The 23,410-nt window shown below is 41.6% G+C and overlaps 1 protein-coding gene across 2 annotated transcripts in view; it reads right to left on the bottom strand.

Annotated features, from left to right (window-relative positions):
- The window catches only part of GRB10 (growth factor receptor bound protein 10), a 187,643-nt gene that overhangs the window by 79,911 nt on the left and 84,322 nt on the right, over positions 1–23,410 (bottom strand). The window lies entirely within an intron of this gene.

Here is a 23,410-nt window from a genome sequence, read left to right as displayed (position 1 = left end):
TATAAACAGGGTCATCGCATAAGAACCCACATAAAGCAAGGGGAACCTGTATATCCTTGAGGTCCAAATTTTTTATACAATGTCTTTAAACATTGTGAAAAGATAAGTTCATAATTAAAAAAGGCAAAAAATGATTGTGACAACTGTTGCGAGGACAAGCAACCTCAAAGTTAATTGTTAAAAGTCACTAGGTTCACTACTGTCAAGGTATATTTTGCCCTGCATAGTAGATGAATGTACAATCACAGTTCTCATTAGCTGTCAATACCGATTACCATATTTACTCAAATATAAGACAACCCCTCCCAATCAGCATGGGGAAGAAAGCCCATTTTATATATACATGCGAAGCCAAGGGGAGAGCAGGTGGCTGCTGCAGCTCTGACTCGGGCCCTGAGCCTAGGCTGGGGCCGAGCCAGACCAGACCCACAGCAGCCTCCTGCCTCCCCCTCCCCCTCTGGTCTGCTCTGCAGCTTCTGCCCCCTGCCCATCTTCTTCCCTCCCCCTTATTGTCTCTCCTGGGCACAGAATGCATGGAACCTCATTCCCCTAACCGGCCAATTGGCAACACTGACACTGCTGCACGGGCAGTCAAGAACTGAGCTTCCACGTGCCGTGCTCCAGGACAGAGCAGCTCAGGCAGCATCAGAATGTAAGGGACAGGGAGGGAAAAAGGCAGAAACTGCAGGAAGTAGTTGGGCAGAAACTGGGAGGAGTTTGTGGGAGGGATGAGGCAGAAACTAGAGATGTGGGGGTAGGGGTCACGTGGTAGGGGGAGCAGGAAGGCTGCAAAGGGAAGGGGGTGGGGCAGAGGGCAAGAGGGTCACCTGATCCCTGCCCCAGCAACTAGTTCCCCTGCTGTAGCAGTGTGAGGAGTGGGGAGGGGTGATTCCAGACAGCCCTACTTAGATTCTAAACCTGGAAAATTTTAAAAAAATATATTTACTTTTCATATATAGCATCCAATTACTTGGGAGCAGTCATCTTACATTCAGGGTCATCTTGTATTCATGTAAATATAGCAGTTGTTCAATCAGTAAGGTTGGGAGGGACTTCATGAGATCATCTTGTCTAGCCCCCTGCTCTAGGCAGGATCATTTTTGACTAAACCATCCCACCAAAGTGTCTGTCCAACCTGATATTTAATCTCCAGAGATAGATTCCACACCTTCTCTAGGTACCTGGTTCCAGAGCTTGAACATCAGCACAGACAAAGTTTTTCTTAATCTCCAAGCTACATTTCCTGTTTCAGTTTGATGCCTCTGCTCCTAGCCCTGTCCCCTACAGTCAAACAGAGAAAGATAACTCCATCTTATCTTTGGTGGGGGTGGGGGAGGAAGGTGCAACCCATGGCATAGAAGGTCACAAATGGCATGGACAGCCTCTGTGTGTAGCATCCAGAAATCAAGGAGACAGCTAGTGCAGCAGCCAATAGGGCAGGAAAGTGGAAAGCAAAGCAGGAGATCAAGTAGGGAGCATGGAGCAAGAAACAGAAAGCAGAGCAGCAGATCTGGGAAGGGAAGGGGAACCAGGCAGCACTTGGAGAGGACACAGGGCTAATTTGTGCCACATGTGCCAAGAAGAGTGGCCCTCAGTGCTGTTTTTGTAACTGCCCTTCAGGTATTATCAAGTCTTCCCCGAGTCCTCTCTTCTGCAGACCAAATAATCTTTCAGTTGTTTCAGCCCTTCCCTATAAGGAATTCACAGTTTTTTCAGGTCTTGTCAATAAGAGTTCACTAGTGACTTGATGACAGCATCCACTGTATTTAAAGCACTGTTCTTCTTAGTATAGCAGCTTTATGTAAAGTTAAAAATGCAATCACTTTCTAACTCGTCCTCTAAACCTAAGAATGTCTGAAGGTTCAGAAAAGGTGTTTAGGTGTAATATGTAATAACCTAGATTCGCATGCACACTTGCACGTGGCAGCTAGGCAGCATAGACGGCAGCTCTTGCAGCTCTCTGCAGGTAAGTCGGGGGGGGGGGGTTGAAGAGGGGGCAGACTGAGATCCCCACGGTGAGGGAGACAGACAGACAGACAGGGAGTAGGGCAGGGCTGGAGGCACTGCCCAGTGTGGTTGGGGCTGTGGATGGGAAGTGAGAAGCAACAGCATGGACAGGGCACCAGCATATAAGCACCACAAAGCAGAGAGCGAGGAGTAGGGGGTACAGCCACAGCTGAACCCAAGTCCTAGTGAATGAAGGGGGCAGGGGGAACACCGATTTCTAAGATAAAACGCCCAAAATCAAATACCAAAATATATAGGTATTTAAAATTTATTTTATTATCATGATTGAGGTACTGCAGGCTTCCAAATTGCTTTAAAATGTGAGAATATCAATAAAAACATTGTGTTCAACTGACCTCTCTCTCCCTACACACACACACACACACACACACACACACACACGTATACATACATATTAGTGAAGTTAATTTTAATCACTGAAAAACACAGATTTTGAAGGATTTAATCAGAGAATTTGGGATTTTTAAACAGAGAAAATCAGGATCCCTGCTGATCATGTGCCTTCCATCTACTCAGTTTAAAACTGCGGTAACTTGAGAAGCTAAGCAAGTATTTAAAATACAAATAAAGTATTTTGTATTTGTATAAAACACTTTTTGCTAGCCAATTTGATGCAATATACCCTGCCCTTAAATGTTTCAGTACAAGACAAGTCAGGAAATAAAGGAGGATTAAGTAGGTAGAAAAGACACTGGAAGATTGGTCCCAAAGTTCACCAGCCTTCTACTGCTGTCTAGCCATGCTACCTATGCCATCCTTGTTCACTCATTCAGTGAACTACAGTGACTGCAGATAAAACCCTGAAAGACTTAAAATGATCCAGTCTGTAAAATGGATTATAATTAGTACCTACTCACATGTGATGATTTACATATTCTTTTCAACATGTCACTTGGTGACCACACACACACACACACACACACACACACACACACACACACACACTCCCACCCCAGCAACAAACACAGGGTGGTCTCTTCTTTCTCTTCTTTCTTATAATTCCTGTATAATAGCCCACTCTATAAAGATTTTTCCTAAAGTTATTGTATGTTGAATGAACCAAATGAGCTACCAAATGTTTATACAGCACTTTATAAATGAAAATCCATTCCTTATTTTTTTCCCCCATTAACCAACCACTAAGTTTCCATCAAGTCACTCCCAGTGACTGATCTGCCTACAGTATTCCAGTAAATCATTACTGAACTTCAGAAAGAAGCTGGTAAAGCCTTTACCAGTTTGGAGAAGAATTTGTTGAAATCTCACTACTCTAATTATTTAGTTGTAATCAGTGAACGGTAATAACACAAGACTTAAAATGGCTGCTTTGAACTAGATTTGGACACTTTTTGCTGTAAGCCATGATGGTCAATGATCTGTTAATTTGCTCAAAACAAGACACCAAAAACTGCATTCAGATGTACTTTTAATTTCCTGCACCGTTATCAGAATCACTTGAGTGACTTTGGATCTGCCTACAGAAGTTTACAATCTGTTATTTTCTCAACAGTAACTTCCCACGTTTGTACTCCTATCCTGCAGTAAAAGTAGATTTGAGCTATCTTGCCCCTCAAAGAAAAGTTATGCAAAGCAAGAGCAAACCCATAATTATCATAGAGTACCTATGATCTGTAAATTCACACCCTACTTTACCTTGCAGGATCTTCATTGCAGCTTAAAAGCCAGACCTCACTGAAAACTCTTACTCAGTACAGGAACAGCAGACACTTTTGCCATATTCTGCATTAGTTTCTCAACTTTTTTTGGACTTAAAGCATCATTAGAAAATGCCAGCTCTTAGTTTTCACACAGTTTTCATTACAGAAAAATATTAGAGCAATTGTTCTGTTGTAAAAACACCCAGAAAGACCACAGCAGGTCAGAATGTCTTTGACACTATGGATTCCTATTTGAAATTTCTGGGTTTATCATGCAAATCATGTATAGATGTTTGCACACCTAACAGAGCTAACATTGTGTGGCACCCCCAGCACCTTTAAAAGGATTGAGATACACCCTGATTGAATAATCACTGTTGGAGATTTTGTCCCTCATAGAAAAGCTAGGCAACACTTCCAGCTGGTATACTGAAAGATGTACAACTTCACCTTACCAGAGTCACTTCCTCCTTCAGTTTCCTTCTATGCACATGGCACAGATCTGAAACAATCCTGTTTCAGCTGTTTCTGTCTAACCACAGGTAAAATAAGGATGGGAGGTGTAAAGGTAGATTTCAAGATCCTTGTAGTTATCACGTAACTAAAATACCATCCTCAGGTGCCATTGGGTACCATCAGTAACACATGGGATAAAGCCAGATTGCTGTAAAGCAAGGATGAGACAACAGAAGCAAGACTGTGGTCAAGTGTTCAGTTACAGATTCAGATAACTGTTTCAGAGGAGTGAAATAGAAGAACAGTCAAAGATGTGTATTTTGTGGAACTTGGCAAGGCTTAGTCCCAGAGGGTCTAATTTTATTAACAATTTAGATGAAGCTATTAATGTGCAAGATCATTACATTTTGATAGTAACATAGTATGAATGATTAAGAGTCATCTGGAGCTGATCTCCTGGATGCTCCTGATTAAGCAAATAGGCTCAGGGGTGTAATAGGAAGTTTAATGTGCAAAAAATGATGCACTTGATTAAAATACTGTGCAAACTAAGCATAGCTTAAACTGTGTAGAATTAGTGTTAGCAGGTTTTTAGTGCATCATTATTACATTAACATTAATTTAAAATCACTTTTCAGTGTAAAAGAACAGAAAAGGCTGGTAGGATTTAGTAAGTGCCAGTTAAAATGAACAGAATGCAACATCCAGTTTAACTGATAGATTTTATTAACAAACAGCTTTTGTCAAATACATAAACCAGAGGCATGCAAGATGACAGCAGTGAAGAACAGAATTAAAGGTCTTCTGTCTCACTCAGGCAAACCATAATCGTTAGAGCAGACTGAATTGAACCTCCTTGTTGATCCAAGGTGAATATTTAAATTTAGGTAACCCCCAAGTAGAGTCTGAGAAAATGGGTTTGTTTCACATATGTGAGCTTTAAAAGTGCCAAAAGCAGCACTGACTGAGCCTGCATTCCTACTATTAGAAATCATTTGGCAATAAGCTCATGATAGTTTGATTAATTTTTTAAAGCTGTTTTAACTAAGGACAGAACTTTCCTGAACATGTTCAGCCCACTGTTTCAATAGTTCTAAATGATTTTTCCTTGTCAACCTACCAAATCTGAACCTTCATCATTTTTTAGAGACAAGAGAGCACTTCAAAAATATTGCACTTCACTTGAAGCCACCTACAGGTTGTACCCATAATGGAACTCTGGAGAAATTCAGGACAGTCTGCAGTCATAGGTTAGGCTTTCATACTTCATAACAACGATGTGACTTGGGACCAGATAGGTGTACGAAACAGACCTAGGGGAACCAGACTGCTGGTTTAAACTTCAAGTTTTTAGCCTAAGACTCCTGGCACATGTTATTTTTTAAGGTGCAATTAACTTGTATAAATAGCAACAGTTCTACACATGCAGCTGATCAGTCACACCATAAAGTGGAACACCAGCCACAAAGATATTCCACAAAATAGGAATTGTATGCCGCCATACTTTACATGTGTAGCATGTCCATGCTGATGTCAACAACAAGCTAGCCATTAACAATAGTATTGGGACACAGGTCTTGGGCTACTAGAGAAAGAGTCAAGTTGTAGAGTTCCACAGCAGTGGAAACCTGGTGTTCTGGGAATTGTAGTTTTGTAGAATGACAATGGAGTTTACTGCTACTAGGTGGAGAACTAACCCTGTTTCTTGCTGCTGTTTCTCTTCTTGACAAGGGCTTTGGTGGCAAAAAAATGGGGAAAAACTTCCACCCCCCCAGCAACAGCAAACTGTTGCTGCTGTAAAGAACTATAATTCCCAGAATATCTTCCATTCCATGATGCATGCAGTCTATGCTACTGCTTCCTAGTGCTCCTGTATGCTGCTTCATGCCTAAGCCAGAAGATGCATGGGAAAGAGGGGAGGGCAAGGTGGGAGGCCTGCCCCAGGCACACTCTTCGCATATTACGCCTCTGGCCCTGCTTTCCACATTCTCTGCCTGAATCCAAATCTTGAAGGTGTTATCTGCTTCATCTGATGTCCTTGAAAGCAGTCATTTGTTTAGAAATATATACTTAAAACATGAATTAAGATGAGTGCTGGCTGCCACATTGGGCTAGGAGGGAATTTTTTTCCACCGTGTGTCAGAGTTTTTTGTTTGTTTGTTTGGTTTAAACTCTTCTTTGGAACCATTAAGTGTTTGCTGCAGCCAAGGCTGGGGATTGTGACTGGTATGTGCCAATAAACTCAGAAGTTCCTGGCTGGAGGATCTTGCACCTCTGCTCAAGGTAAGACCGATCACCATATCTGCAGTCAGGAAGGAGTTTTACCCCATGGTCACACTGGCGTGGACTGTAGGGGTTTTTGCCTTCCTCTGTAGGCTGGGGCATAGCACTCTTCCTTGGATCTCTCAAGCATAACAATCTTGTAGGAGCAGGGTGCTGGCTGCCATGGCTCCCCTGCCTTGCATGTTCCAGGTTAGGGTGTTATGTCTTCTGGTTTCTTTCATCAGAGCTGGCTGTGTACTTTTAATAATAGTTAGACCAATGATTCTCAATCAGGGTGCCCTGCAGTGTCATCAGATCATTTAAAGGGTGCCATGAGGAAATAAATGAGGAGTTAGGAGATAAGCAGATAAACTAAGCAGATAAATGCAGGCTTAGGTTTGTCCTTGCCTGGCTGAGCCATCATCCCCACTGCTGGGCCCTCTGAAAGGAAGCAAGCACTGCAACATATAAATTCATTTTTGAAACTGGGCACCATTCAGTTCACAAAAGTTAGCAAGTGGTGCTTCAAGTCCAATGAGAAGTACCTCGAGTCCATAAAGGTTGAGAACCACTGGGTTAGATGATGGATTTGTACAGGATAGTGATGATCCTGCCTTAGGACTAGGGTTTGGACTAGATAACCTCTAAAGGTCCCTTCAAGGCCTACTTCCCATGATAAGAATCAACAATCAAGTGATGGGGATCTGAATTAGTCTTGAAGCTAAATCCTTCAAGTCAAATGCCAGTCAGTGCATGAGAAAGGCTCCATCATATCTCAATAGCAATGTTTCTGGTAAGACAGAAGGGAGTACTTTTAGCTACAAAACAAATGCAAAGGTTCAGCTGGGGAGAAGACATGGAGGTCAACAAAAAGTATCAACATGAGTCCTCAGTGCAGTGCAGCCAAAAAATGGTATAAGTAGTTTTGGGATGAAACAACTGGAACACTAGCTAGAAGACACAGGAAGCAATACCATCACTCTACCTGGCACTGTGTAGAATACTGTGTGCAGTTCTAGGCTCTGCATTTTATAAATGATATGGAGAAATTAGATAGGATACAAAGATGGGAGACAAAAATGATAAAGGGCTTGGAAGGCAATCCATGAGAAACAGTTGATAAAAATAAGCATGTTCAGCTTGCAGAAGAGGATTTGATACCAGGGGGACATGATATCAGTCTTCAAAATTTGAGAGGCTGCCATATACAAGTGGGAGAAGACCTTTGCTATCTTTCTGCAGAGTAGAATGTTTAACAATGGCTTAGAATTGCAACAAAATAGATTTGGACTGGATATCAGGAAAACTTCTTCACTGTTAAAACAATGGAACAGACTGCCTAGGAAAGTTATGGAATCTCCTTCATTTTTAAAGGTTTTCAAGAAGAGGTTGCACAAGTATTCATTAGGGATGATCTAGATGTAGCAATGTCTAGGGTAGGCTGTGAGAAGTTGGAAGTACTAGAAGTGCAGGAGACACCCACAAACACACAGCTTCAAGACTATGAAAAGAGCTCTACAGCTGAGAGCTGCTGGAAACTGGAAAGGACCATGCTCAGCTGGAAAATGAAGAGGAGTTCCACAAATGGCTTGGTTAAAAAAAAAAAAAAAAAAGGAGATTTAGGAGCTGGCATAAGTTCATGTGAATGGGACAGGTTAACACAGGGGTAGGCAAAAATGTGGCCCGGGGGCCAGATGCGGCCCGCCAGGCCATTCTATCTGGCCTCCAGGGCCCCTAAAAAATTTAGAAAATTAATATTCATCTGCCCTGGGCTGCCTGTCATGCAGCCCTCGATGGCTTGTGAAAACTCAGTAAGTGGACCTCTGCCCAAAATAATTGCCCGCCCCTGGATTAACAGAAAAGGGAGTTCTGGCTTTCCAGTTGGGGACCACAAGTGCAATTCCACACACCCTAAGTTACAGTGCACAGTGGAGAATGTTTCAGTTTCCCCATGTTTCTTGGCTTTCCCGGTTGCCACCGGGACTAGGACTTCATTTTTTTCCTTCTTATTGTTACAGGTGCCAAGGGCAAGAGAAAAGTGATATTCCACCTTCTTCAGAAGCACTCAGTGTTAGCTGCAGACTTAAAAAGACCAGAGACTCTTGTTTAGGAGGCTTCTGCTTCTCTGCTCTTGATCAGACCACTTGCCATATTTAGGGGTCAGGAAGGACTTTTAACCCATAGTCAGATCAGCATGGGAGGGAGAGTGCTTTCCACTAAAGCAGGGTGGCCATGGTCCGCCTCTTAGGATCCCGAGTGCATTTTAACAAAACAACAACATTAAGATATTGACATTGTCCACACCCTCTGCTCTACCTATGGTAAGTTGTTCATTTTCTCAGTGTTTTGGGGCTTTGGTTAGGCACACTTAACATACATAAGGGTGGTTTAGATCACCAGGCCGACCTTTCTGGCAAACATGACACAGAGTAGCCCTACCTTCTTCCTTTCCCTTACTCAGTTTGTTGCTCTGCTTTCTGCTCCATGCTCTATTTGCCACTGTGCTGCCACTGTCCCCTCCCCAGTCTGCCAGATGTCACATGCAAAGGCTGCCTACTCTGCTTGTGGCACGTGCTACATGCTGGCCACCACTAGTTTAGATAGTGGGTGTGTATAGATGAAACAGGGGCACTAAATTGAAGCAGTGGGTTTTAAAAAGCATTGCTTCAATTTAGGGCCAATTAAACCCCCCACCCTGTTGACTTATCTGCCTCTCTAGCAGGGAGGGGAGAACAAGCTGCCAGCAGCTGGAGCAATCCCTGGACTGGGGGTGGGGGAGCTAGTGCTCCCTTCACAGCAGCAGCAGCAGACTCCCCACTCCTCTGGCAGCACCTGTTCGCAGGCACCCAGCTTGGGCAGTCTCACGGAACAGAGCCATGGAGGGAAGCACCATGCCCCTGTGCAGCTCAGGCTAGCAGGCAGACTCCGGGGGTGGAGGGCAGGCAGGGAGGAAAGAAGTTAGGCTTGCCACTTTTCTTGGCCAGAGCCTGGTCTTCTGGGCTGCTGCCAGGCTGACTGCAGGGCTTCCTGCAGAGCTGCGGAGCTCAGTGCTTCGCTCTGCAGCTACAGGGGCAGCAAACTAGAACTTCTTGGAAGAGTTTTAGTTTGCTGAACCCCAAGTCATTTAAGGTGCATTATGCTGCCAAATTTCCTACAGAGGCTGGATTAATGCACAATACACTGCTGAGGCATGCAAACACCAACACCATTAAAAAGCTGCAAAAGCATTTAGCCCACTTTAAAGTGTCGTGCACACATGCCCCTCATTTCGTCTACACATGGCCAGAGATGACCTTGTATTGTCCCTTTCAGTCCAACATTTTATGACAGTGTTGTCTGCAGCTGTATTGAGTTCCATCTTTAAGCACAACAAAAGAACTGCTTAAATCACAGCACCATCTACTGTTCTTGGACTTTCTCCTTGTTACAGCCCTCACAAATCAAGCCTAGAGATACCTTCACATCTGAGAGACTTTCTGAAGCTTAATTGATCATGCAAAAAGTTATCCTCTTCCTACTTCCATCTGCTCCTCATGTCCCAACTTACTTTTTGTCCACCAGCCCTCTCTCCTGCTCCACCCCCACCTTTTTAAAGTTGTTACTGGTCCAGTAGAGCCACCCCAGTTAGTAGAAACAAGCTGGATTCCATTCCTTTTAAAACAGCATAATCTCTGACCTAGTTCTCATCAATCAGTTTCACCTGGGCAAGCCTACCAGGGAAAGCAGATTTTTCCATTGCTGTGATGAAGCTTGTTACTCCTGCATAAACCTTGTTCTTCAGAATGCTGCACAAGAACAGAACCCAGATTTTTGCTTAGAATTACACTTCATTTATACTGTAACTGGATTACATTTTATTTCTCTAGATGGCAGCCCAAAAAAACACAAACATCTTTATTTCCATACCAACTGCACTCCACATTGTATAATGTGTCTTAAGTTAAAGACAGTGTAAGTGATGTTTGATTTCAGGGACTGTTAAAAAACTGAATATATCAAAAGACACAGCTGCTTTGTTTTCACTTGCAGCTCTGATATTGTAGGCACAGAAAGCAGCATATGGAGCTGGGTATTTAGTACTGTATAACAAACAGCCATTTATTAACCCTGTTGCTGTCCAGTCAACTTAGTCTCATTAGCATTGCTCACTGAAGCTACAGAACAGCAAAAAGCCCAATCCTGCTTAACACAGACAGTAGAATTTTACCTAAAGTCTTGTTAAATATAGCAGAATTCTGCTCTGCCCACCTAGCCCAGAAGAGGATTGAAGGGCATGGTAAAAAAGCTGAAAGGGGCATGTTCTTTAGAGTTTTGCACTGATTAGCAACCACTATTATGTTAATGCTGGTACAGGCTCTAGGCAACTAAAAGGGAAGTTACATCTATATTAAAGAAAGCACACAGAGTCAATTTATGATCTTTCAAAAATCTGAATTCCAGATAGGTGAAATAATTTTTGCATTAATGTTGAGAGTCATTTTTTTCAGGCACCTCAAAATTGAAGATAAAGTATTCTTGTTCAGATTAAAGCTTTAGACATGTGCTTTACAGGTGATGTCAAGTTTTGGTTCTGTAACTGGCAGGATCATTACCTATGAAGGGTGACTTGGAAAGCCTTTAGGTAAGTTTTACTCAAATAAAGGTACTCTTTGATTTAAAAAAAGGAAAAGAAAAGGATGTGATTATATAACCTAAACATATTCTAAGGACATGTTAGAGATCTGAAAGGGAGTACCTAAATGCCTTGAGTACAAGTTAGGTTTTAAGGGGGGGGGCTGAGAGCAAAAACCTGCTTTTTGGAAAAATGTTGCTACCTTTAGCAAGACAGACAAAGAGTTAATTTTATAAATAAAATAATGAGACCCTATTTCAGATGGATATCCCCTTTCCATATCAAGTATTTTCCTTTCCTCAAGAACAGCAACTCCCAAACTAATGGGTCATGACACCAAACAAGGCCACAGCATTGGTTTCTGGGGTAGAAACTCCTACAGAGACCTTAATCCCCCAGGCTGACAGTTACCCCATCTGTCCTCGATTCCCAGGGATTGGTGCGTCAGTTGCTCCATGTTACCATTTTTGTATTGGCAGTTATCCCACAGTAAGTGAGAGAACTTTTTCATTCACCCCTGTTTTATTCAGGAAACAGCTTTCCTCATTTAGTTCTAACTTTTGAGTACGAGCAGCTGTATGGATTTATACCACAGGACAGCTGAGATGCATCTAAATCTTCATTCCCTCTTAACCGTAGGCACAGAAAATGTGACCACAGAATGGGGTCACAAGCCATGATAGGTCTGTAACTGGCATTAATTGGAAAAAGATACGCCCTATGGTTAAAAGTATGCCAGTACATGTTTTGAGTTTTATTAATTTTACAAGTATTAGCTCCTTATGGGACCTTGTAGCCACTGAAGTCACTACCTTGGCAGGTTCCAGACTATAGGTAGGGATCTACCCAAATCGTGATTGTACAGATTTTGCAGAAATCGCAAAATTGGGTGATCTCCACAAAATCTGTGTGGGGGACAGGACAGCTTACTAAAAATAAAAATGCTCAGTGTGAGCTGTTTGAAGACCAGTGCTCCATTCTGTATTGATGACCTCCAGGATGGACGGCCACAAGCGATTTGCTCCCACAGTTCCGGGTAGATGCCGAAACTCTTTAGGGACACCTTTCGGGTGTCCTTGTACCACTTCTTTGCTGTGCCGTGAGAGCATACTCCATTTGACAGTTTGCCATAGAAGATTTTCTTCAGCAGGTGAGTGTCGGGCATTCTTGAAAAGTGGCTGACCCATCTTAGCTGTGCCAGTTTCAGTAGAGTGTGAATACTGGGGAGAGCTGATCTTCTGAGCACCTTAGTGTCCAGAATCTTGTCCTGCCACTTGATCTTTAGTATCTTTTGCAGGAAGCTTAGGTAGAAGTGGTTTAGTTTCTTGACATGATGCTGGTAGACAAGTAGGTACACAATTTTACACAAAAAAGAATTCAAGAGCTAAAAAGCTCTTCCATGTGTCCATCTATTACTGATTCATGTCACTTGGAACAAAGTCTTTGTTTCCAGTGTGCAAAACCTATCAATAACTTGGACTACTTCCAAGCATCATACCAGGACATTCTAGAGCTCACAAAATGTTATGGGGACTGTCTAGTCAAAAAGAGGACAGAACAGAACAGAAGCCACCAATTTTTGTCTTGCGGAAGTGTCCGGCTGTATTACTGAAAAAAAAAAAAAAAAAAACCAAAAAAAAATCCTCCTTGAGCACAAAATTCAGTATGCATTTAAATCCAGGGCAGAGAAGTCAGAGTGAAGTTTGTAACCCTGCAGTAGTCTTTGGGAAGCTTAAATCCCACATGTATTTATTCCAATTTCTGAAAGCCAAATAGGAGACTGGGAAGTCTTTAGCACAAGATTTATGCATGTTAATCTTTATATACTGAATTCTTTTCAGCACATAAACATCTCTGTGTTTAAAACTTCATGAGTGCACTCTTGTGTGTTCTTTATACCTTATATTTATTTCAATAGTATATAGACAAGTTACATTACATGAAATTCATGTTGCTAGGTAACAACTATAAAAACAAGCTATACACTTAGGATGTGAAAGTCCATGTCAATTGCTTATTTCTGTATACTTTAACATTGGAGCCAAATCTACATAATATATAAAACTAGTTTTAAAAAGTTGGTTGACAAACAAAATGGAAAGGGGTTTCTTGCTTTTTTTTCCCTGTCAAAATTATAGATTCAAGTTTTGCCTATCTGACAATGATAATGACATCATGGGAAATCATGATCATGAACACTGAGCAGCTGAGACAAGAATGATTTTCAGACATACTGTTTAAGACTAAGAGTATTTGGTTTATTTTGTGCATGCTTCTTGAAATTCCAATGATAAATAAATACTTTAGCAAAGGCCATTTTTAAGACATTGAAGAGCCTGTCCTCTGGTGACAATGAAACCACACAACTCAAACATGCAAGGGTTTCTTTACAGATTCTTTAGCTAAACCAAAGACAAGAAAAAAATGGATTGCATCAAACCAGTTTAATTTCTTTTTTGGGCAAGGTAATTGGTGTAGTGAATACAGGGAAGCAGTAGAAGTAATGTATACTTTGACTTTCAGAGCTTTGGACAGCACATGAGCCAACTAAAGAAACATGACTTAGATTTAGCCAGGCATCTATACAAGAACAACGTATAATTAGTTGAAAAACATCAATGGTTTGCTGTCAAACAGGAAGTGGATCTCAAGCAGGGTCCTGCAGGTCCTGGGTCCAGACTATTCTTATTTTTGTTAGCAACTTGGATGATAGACTTATAACATCTCCAGTTTATACCAAAACAGGAGGGACTGCAAGCAGTCTGGAGGCCAGAATAGTAATTCAAAGTAACTGACAAATTTGAGACAGTCTGAAAATCAGCAAGACAAACTTTAGTAAAGCCAAGAGCTACACACTTAGAAAAGAGAAAACAAATGAACAAATATAAAATAGAGAAATAACTAGGTAGGCAGCAGTATGGCACAGAAGGATTTGAGGGTTATAAAGCAAATTCAGAAAGTCCATAGTGCAATGCTATTGCAAGAGGTAAATCTTACTCTGAGGTGGGAGAAGTTATTCTGCTGTACTCTGTCCTATGGAGACCCCAGCTGAAATACCATGTCAGGTCTGGGCAATGCAATGCACACATGTGGACAAAAAGGAGAGATTGCAAATCAGAACAAGAATAATAGGTTTAGAAGAATGGCTTAAGGGCAGTCTGAAGTTATTGGGTTTGTTTAGTCTAGAAAGAGAGAAGAGAGGGAGGACATTATAACAGATTCCAGGATGTAAGCTGTGCTTATAAAGACGACTGTGGTCATTTGTTCTCTGCAGTCACTGGGGAAGGGAGAGAAGTTAGCTTAATCCATAGCAAAGAGATTTAGGTTGGATATTAAGAAAAACTCTTAGTATGACAAAACACTAGGACAGGCTACCCAAAGAACAATATGGATTCCCCTTCCTTATGAGTTCCACCCCCTGGGAAAATGTCAGCACTAGTGTTACATACAACAGTTGCTCAGTTCAATGTCGTATTGCTGTCTGAGTGAAGGCACAGGAGTTAAATCTACAGGCTGTAACAGGGTTGCTCAAGAACTGAATGGGAAAAAATAAGAACAATGACACAGACCAGAAAGCAACAGAGGCTCACAGCTTCAGAAGGAGTTCACCTACGTGCCTGGGATGGGGCGGACGGACGACTGCCAGGCTAGAAAGGGATACTCTGTTCGAGGCCAAGCCTCAGATAAAAGGAGACATAATACTTGGAAGATCCTAGGAGACAAATGGAGTTGGGTTCGCTAAAAGCGACTACTGCATGTGTCAATGAGAAGCCAACAGTCCCACTGCAGCTCAGATTGAGAAATACATGCTGCAATCAGAAAGGGGTACTTCTCCCAGCCACAGATAGAATTAGTTGGGCTAATGGGTAATCATTTGAGGAATAAGGATTGCTTTGCATGGAAGATGCCAGCGCTGTCGCCGCAAACATACCATCAACAACTCCAAAGAAGAAACTCCTGCTGAATCCAAACCTCAACTGGACCTTCTGGACCTTAAAATCTGAAGCTGGGAAAGGGATGATATACTACATGACAATGAGAAGGGACAGTAGCGCGGGCTGCCTGATAGCAGCAACTGTATCCATAAGTTAAGATATTACTTAGCAGTAAGAGTTACCAATATCAGTATTAGAAGTTATGTTAAATAGTTAAAAAGAGGAGGAAAAAAGTGACAAATGTCACCCTGATTAGCAGCCCCTTTGGTGAACTAGACTGCCTAGATTTTGTGACCTGCATGTGCCAAGCATCTAATAAAGCTGGATAAGCTGCCTTCATCTAGAAGGCACGGTAGGAAGAAAGGTTTGTACTTGATTTGCAATGACTGACTGTTGTTGAAAGACTGTTACCCATTCAAGGAAGTGTGGCTAGGGCACTCTGGATTCCCTCTCAATGGCACACTGCATGGGGAAACCAACTTGCTCCTGGAATAGTAACTTACTGGTCTAAAAGTAGAGGTAAGCAGTATAGGGCTGGAATTTCTGGTCATTTCATTGGTCTGCTGTGGGCACTGCCTGTTGGTCATACAGTAAGTAGATGGTCAGCAGATGGTAACTCATTTTAGAAGTCACACTTTAAAAGGATTTCCAGTATCAGCATGATCTGTGCTTTGACTTAGCAAAGGTTGCATTTACTGGAATGCAAGTTATGATTCTTCAATATGGAACTGCATGCAGACTGGATACACTGTTTAAAAAACACACTCTATTTAGGCAGAAGGCAGGGAAGCACCTTAAAGGCCAATTTGTTCAGGGAGGCATAAAGCTTTCATAAGCAACAGCCTATTTCATGAGATGCTCTGAATTTCAGTTGGTCTTTAAAAGGTTCCACCCTGTGCTGTCTTCTGCCTGACTTCAGACTAACACAGCTAAACTCTCTCTCTACACCATATTTACCTTTCCTTAAGTCTATGGAAATAAATGAGTGAAGGAAAACACTATTCACTCTAATAAATATCCTTTGCTCTATAAAAGTAGAACTATAATGAAGATGTGTAGTGTAATGTTGTTAAACATGCCTTAACAGCTATAGTTTTTCTATAACTCTGGGAAAGAAGCCACAAACTGAGTACCATCCCAATTCCCTTCTTCCCCAAGGAGGCACAAATTGCCAAAGGCGGAGGAGGAGGGGAGTGGAAGAAATCGTGTTCCAGAAGGAATTTAGTTGAGGCTCAAATGAAACCCTAGCAAAAACCTCTCACAGTGTTCTGAAATGTTAAGCAAGCATTTAAAAAGTACTGGCAGAAAAACCAAAAATACATTTAAGTGATTATGTTGCCTCAGTTTAAGCCACTTTTCCTTCAAGGAATTTTTCACTCCTACATTGTTTAAATGTAATAATGCACAGCAGAACTGGCAAACAACCCTTGCAAATTAACAGAAATTCTATTTAATGGATTAGCCACTTCAGTCTTGCTAAGGAAGCATAAGCTTTATCCCAGCTCCAGGAAACTGAGTGCATTAACCTCATAGCATGCTTCTGATCACTCTGAGCCAAGGCCTGAAGCATCAGGTCTGCTACTAAACCAAAGACTCCAGGACAAGAAGGCAGCAACAATGCTACAACAGCAAACTAGGCATTTTCAGTTAAACTTCCAAGCAACAGTCCAACTGTAATCAAGTATCAAAGCACTAATTTCACATCTAACTCGCATCATTTGAATAAATCATTAAGATATCAAGCTAGTTATACCAGAAGTAAAATTTTCACTATGTTTATCCTCCCCCATTTAAGAAACAGATAAGAAACTTATGAGCCAAGTTTCATGGTAGTCAATTATTTATATATTAGCACACAACACATGACACCAGGATTATTCTTTTTAATTCCACTTGCTTATCACACATTTTTAAAATTCATTTGGAGTGTGTGTGTTTAGGCCCAAGTGCAATATTCAGCTTAAGGAGTTTGAGCAACTTTTTTTTTCTAAATTAGTTCAGACTGGGATTTATACTTCACCTAAAATCGCACTGATGTAATTTAAAGGAAACTACAGGAAACTAAAAACACCTAAAATATTTGGAGTCATAGTTTAGTGAACAAACTGAAGACAGACAACTTTTTAAAAGTTGGAGTTAAGCAAGGCTGCATAATCACTCCAAGACTCTTCTCAATATTCCATACTGCAATGCCACATCTGACAGCAAGAGATAAACTACCAAATGGATGGTAAACTATTTAATCTCAGCCGACTCGGAACCAAAACTAAGACCACCCTAACCTCAAAGTACTGAGCTCCAGTACACTGATGATGCTGTAGTCTGTTTCCACTCAGAAGCACACCTTCAGACAAATCGTCCATGTCTTTACCGAGGCATAAAAGAAAATGGGACTGATGCTTAAAATTCAGAAAACTAAGGTCCTTCATCAACAAGCTCTTAATGATCAGCCCCCGGCTCTGGTAATTCAGATTCACAGTGAGACTCTGAAGAAGGTTGAGTATTTCCCAAACCTCAGAAGCCATCTCTTGCAGAAGGCTGATATCGACGAAGAAATCCAACATCACCTCAAATGTGCAAGTGTAGCCTTCAGATGCCCCAGGAAACAGCTGTTTGAAGATAGTGATGTTAGATCTGAAACCAAGGTCATGGTTTATGAGGCACTTGTGACCCCCCACTTGACTGTACAGAGCTGACACATACACAACGTACAGGAAACACCTCAAGTTGTTGGAGAAGTAAGCACTTGGAGGAGAAGATGATTAGGAACAGTCTGTATGGATTCACCAAGGGCAAGTCATGACTGACCAACCTGATGGCCTTCTGTGACGAGATTACGGGCTCTGTGGATGCAGGGGAAGCAGTGGACATAATATAACTGGATTTTAGCTTGCTTTTGAAACCGTCTAGCACAGCATTCTTGCACACAAGCTGAGGAAGCATGGGTTGGATGAATGGACTGCAAGGTAGATAGAAAGCTGGCTGGATTGCTAGCCAGTGTAGTGATCAATGGCCCCGTCTAACTGGCAGCCAATACCAAGTGGAGTGCCCAAGGGGTTGGTCCTAGGGCTGGTTTTGTTCAGTATTTTCCTTAATCTGAAAGATGGAATGGAATGAACCCTCAGCAAGTTCACAGATGACAAAGCTGGGGGTGGGGGGTAGTAGATACACTGGAGGGTAGGGCTAGAATTCAGTGACCTAGACAAATTGGGGGACTGGGCAAAAAGAAAAGAAATCTCAAGAGTCATGAAGTTCAACAAGGACAAGTGTAAAGTCCCCTGCACTTAGGACGGAATAATCCCATGCACTGCTACAGCCTGGGGACCAACTGGCTAAGCAGCAGCTCTGCAAAAAAAGGACCTGGGGGTTACAGTGGGCAATAAGCTGGATATAAGTCAGCAATGTGCCCTTGTTGACAAGAAGGCTAACAGCATACTGGCCTGCATTAGTAGGAGCATTGCCAGCTGATCAAGTGAACTAATTATTCCACTCTATTCTGCACTGGTGAGGCCACATCTGGAGTACTGTATCCAGTTTTTGCCCCCCACTATAGAAAGGATGTGGACAAGTTGAAAATAGTCCAGCAGAGAGCAACGGAAATGGTTTGGGAGTTGGGGACTTGAGAGCCTGGATGTCATCTAGATGTCTAGCTCCAGACTCCCAGGCAAGCAAGTTGTATTCTCCCAGCTCAATCAAGGTATACAATCAAGAGGAGGGCAGAGAAAGCACTTCAAGGGCATCCTCAAGGCCAACATAAAAAAAAGAAACAATATCAACATCAACTTGTGGGAGACTATCACCCATGACTGCCTTAAATGGAGGAACAGTCTGCTGCAAGGAGCTCAGTATCCTTGTTTCTCATTTTTTCACTGAAAAGTTCCTCATTGAAACCTTACAGTGACAACAGGAGATGGAAAAGCGGGAGCAGCACAAACAGCATGTCACAGACTGAATTAAGAAACCAGAGCCACTCACCCCTCATGGAAACACATACCCAAGTTGCAACAGAGTGTTGATTGTGGATTGCCCTTGTCAGCCATCTTCTGACCCACGTATAAAACCATCATGGAAGACAACTATCCTCGACTGTGAGGGGTTGCCAAGTAGTAGTAGTAGTTTATTTAATTAAGTAATAAGCTAAGCTATTTTAACACAAACCCCATGTTTCAATTTAGAAATAAAATGGCTCATTTAACTCAACAGTGTAGGGTCTTATCAGTCCATAATCTGGTAGGGCTCTATTAAGAAATTCATCCTGCCCTCATAAAACCCTGTACAGGGGTTCTTCAGATCTGGCAACTTTTTGGAAGAAAGGCATAATATAAAGCATATCTTCTCCCAATACAGCCTAGCTTCCTAAAACATATTTGATCTTTTGTCACTAATGTATTAACAAGGAGTAAGACAAACCTATGTTTTCTCTTCTGTGTTCCATTAAAGAACATTCGCTTTTGGTGTACAAATTTGAGTTGATCTATCTACAGAGTTCTCCATCTCCTTCGATTTGACTGAATATAACGGGCTAGAGTTTCACATAACCTAGTGTTCATCTGAATCAATCAAATAATTCTTACAGTTGTACAACTAATAGCTATCCTTGGTTCTGCAGTTACACGCCCCTATCCAATTAGTGTAGCTAGCTTATAAAATAATTACTTTGGTAATGTTATCCTTTTTCTGCTGCATCACCAGTGAACACCAGAGCTGTCACGTGGATTCACAGATTGCAGAACATATTGCTGAAATCATACTCCAAATGGCTCTGCGGATCAACTGTTGAATGCATCCATATTCTATCATGCAGATGTCAAACAGAGACGTTAAGAAGTCATTATTCTTATGTTAAACAAGTCAGCCAATGTGTAAAAACTTAGCAGTACATTTACCCACTTCATTGGTAGTGTGATCACATGGTCCCTCACTAACTGGCCTTTTCAGAAGACATTTAGCAAAGTTTACACACGTGGTTCAATAGTTTTACTGAAGGCAAAGACACAGAGCAGAACCATCCTAAAGCTTCCTTCTTAAACCTGTAAGGCATGTCACAAGAATGCATGCTCTAACCTTCTGCAGTTATTACATTTATCAACAGAAGAATATGGAGGACCAGGAAGTAAAGCAAAATTCCCCTACGTGCAAAGTTATCATTCATACTTCCACTATCTTAAATGAAGTTAAGAACAAAGAAAACAATCTTCTTTAAAACTTACTAGAATCAGGTTTCCTTTTTTAAAATACATTTCTTTTCTATTTAATTTTAATACAACAAATTAGTTTGTACTCTACATTGCAAAAATGCCACCTCTGCATAGATTGGTACACTATTTTTGTGTATGTAACTGTACGTATGTGAATGGCTACATATGCACCCAAAATAGAATGCCAACCTGTGTTAAAGTGGCATTTGGGGACAGAAACAACCTGATCTGATTACCACCATGGTTGCCCGGATGCCCAGAAAGAATGGGATGCATCTCTTAGAAGCACTGCCCAAATTAAGACTCAAATTGGGATTAGAGCCACCAGAACAAAAACCAGCCTGTGTGATCTATGAAAGCTTTCTCCCAACTTTGTTTAAAAAATGCATCCTAATGCTTTTTACAGAAGTTCCAGCCCTCCTTGTTAGACATTTACAGTTTGATTTTCAGAAGTGCAATGCATGCTGAATTCTGGTTGGTCTATACAGTGAAACAAGATTCTCTAACGCTTCTTATAGCCCCATCAGGATCCTCTCAAATTAGTGGCAAGGTGTTCTATACAATCTTAACTAGATTTACCTTATATCCAGCCAATAAGAGAATGATAAAGCTAAAATAACAACTTCTGTTACTATTATGATAATTTCTTACAGCTGTTTTTCTTTATAGAATCCTAAAAAATTAGGGTTGGAAGGAACCTCAGGAGGCTATCTAGTCCAAACCCCTGCTCAAAGCAGAACCATCCTCAACTAAATCATCCCAGCCAAAGCTTTGTCTAGTCAGGTCTTAAAAACTTCCAAGGATGTAGTTTCCACAGCTTCTCTGGGTAATCTCTTCAAGTGGTTTACTACCATCCTTGTGAGAAAAGTTTTTCCTCATATCTAACCTAAACTTGCATTGCTGAAATTTGAGACCATTGCCCCAGGGTCTGTCATCTGCCACCATGAGAAAAGCATATCTCCATCCTCTTTGGAACCGCCCTTCAGGTAGTTGAAGGCTGCTATTAAATCCCCTTTCAATCTTCTCTTCTGCAGACTAAATAAGCCCAGTTCTCTCAGCCTCTTTTCATGAGTCATGTGCCCTATTCCCCAAACCATTTTTGTTGCCCTCCGCTGGACTCCCTCCAAATTTGTTCACATCTATTCTGTAGTGGGAGGCCCAAAACTGGACATAGTACTCCAGATGTGGTCTCACCAGTGCTGAATAGAGGGGAGGAATCACTTCCCTCAATCTGCTAGCAACACTCCCACTAATGCAGCCCAGTATGCTGATAGCCTTCTTCACAACAAGAGCCCTGTTGGCTCATATTCAGCTTATTACCCACTGTAACTCTCAGGTCCTTTTCTGCAGAGCTGCTGCCCAGCCAGTCAGCCCCCAGCCTGTACTGGTGCCTGGGATTGTTCCTTCCCAAGTGCAGGACTTTGCACTTGTCCTTGCTGAACCTCACAAGATTTCTTTTGGTCCAACCCTCCAATTTGTCTAGGTCTCTCTGCATGTACCTACATGTGCATTTTACTGTGAAGTTGACTAATTAACTCCACAGTCAAGTGTCACTGTCCACACATGCACTGGTATTAGAGTGCAGTAAAGTAATTAACTCCACTGTGAAATAGTACTGTTGGGGATAGTACTATCTTATAGTGGAGTAATTAACTGCAATCAAATGCTCATGTGCACAGCGACCCCTGGGTGCAAAATGCCAGAACTATGGCTCCTGCAAGTCCCTCTGCTGCCCTCCATACCCTCTGCCAGCCTGGGGCTGCTCCGCCCCAGTCCTAATTGCCAGTCCCCAGCATATATGTAGATGCCGAGCCTGGAAGTGGTTAACTCCAACACTAACTGCACCAGAGTTTACTGTCTCCTTAATAGCATGTGTAGATGAATCTTTTGAATCCTATCCCTACCCTCCAGCATATCTAATATTTCCCCCTGCTTGATGTCATCCGCAGACTTGCTGAGGGTACACTCCATTCCATATTCCAGGTCACTGATGAAGATATTGAACAAAAAACTGACCCCAGGAGGGCTCCACATGATACTGGCTGCCAACTAGACACAGCCATTGACTACTGCTCTCTGTTAAATGATGCACTAATTTAAACAAGAGACTTTCTAATTCTCTTGATTTCCAAAGAATCAAGAATCAGAGATATTGCCTCATTATGAAAAGCAACTTCTTTCCCATGAGCTCTGTAGAACCTGGAACCATTACAGGATTTCTACTTACACCAGGGTGTCAGCCAAATCAGACAGCAAAGGGAAAAAGCAAAGCTTATTGTTCGCTTGCCTGATTTTTTTTTCTTTTCATTCTATTTCCTGCTATTCTACAATCTGCTTTCTATATTCCTTTAGACTGTTAAGGCCAGGACAAATAATGTAACAAAAATATATCTAGAATCATAAAACAGTAATCAGGACCTGCCACCTAGCTTTTATGTAGTTTTCCCAGATTATTGTTTTGATGGCCACACAGAAGTTAGATGAAAGGGTCTAGTATACAGAAAATGGTGCTGTATGAAAACTATATTCATCTAGCTTCCACTCCATCCAGCCACACAGGAAGAACTTGAAATAAAAACAGAATGGACTATATTACAAAAAAAAAAAAAGAGACAAAAATTGCAAATAATTCTTGATAATGAGCCAAAATTGTTGAATCTGTTCTAGAATGAAGTTATGCCCAGCAGATGGCACTGCTTCCTTCTCAAAATGAATAAGTAACTTTTGCATTGATATTTCGTATCCTCTTGTCTGGAGTAAGAAACTTATAAAGCTTATTTCTGTAACTCCAACTTTCCCTCCGTATGCACATGCAGCTGAACACTCCACAGGTATACATGAGCAAATTCTACAAACATGGTTACAAGAGTTGCAAAGACAAATTTAATATCTTCCATGCTTTGGGGGTATTGGTTGTAGCTGTGCTGGTCTAAGGACGTAGACAGACAAGTTTGAGTAAATCTGGTATCTTTTACTAGACCAATTGTTCTTTACAAGCTTTTGGGCACAGGCACCCTTCTTCAGGCGTAAGTAGGATCTGCTGATGTTCTCTCTAGGGTCGAACTGAAAGCTAGCAAAAGAACAATTTTTCCAACTATTCAGTTGAAAAGATATCACATTTACCCAAATAACATTGTCTGCCTAAAGACAAAAATTTAAGCATCAGGTGATTAAAGAAACAACCTTCCAAATTTATGAAGACTGGGATAAGGCTGAAAATATTCAGAAATCAGTATTTTTCAGATGTGAAAAAAAGTTATT

Source organism: Crocodylus siamensis, chromosome 5, assembly GCF_052110815.1.
Source record: "Crocodylus siamensis isolate JL-2025a chromosome 5, ASM5211081v1, whole genome shotgun sequence".
NCBI lineage: Eukaryota > Metazoa > Chordata > Crocodylia > Crocodylidae > Crocodylus > Crocodylus siamensis.
This window is presented reverse-complemented; position numbering and strand designations above follow the sequence as displayed.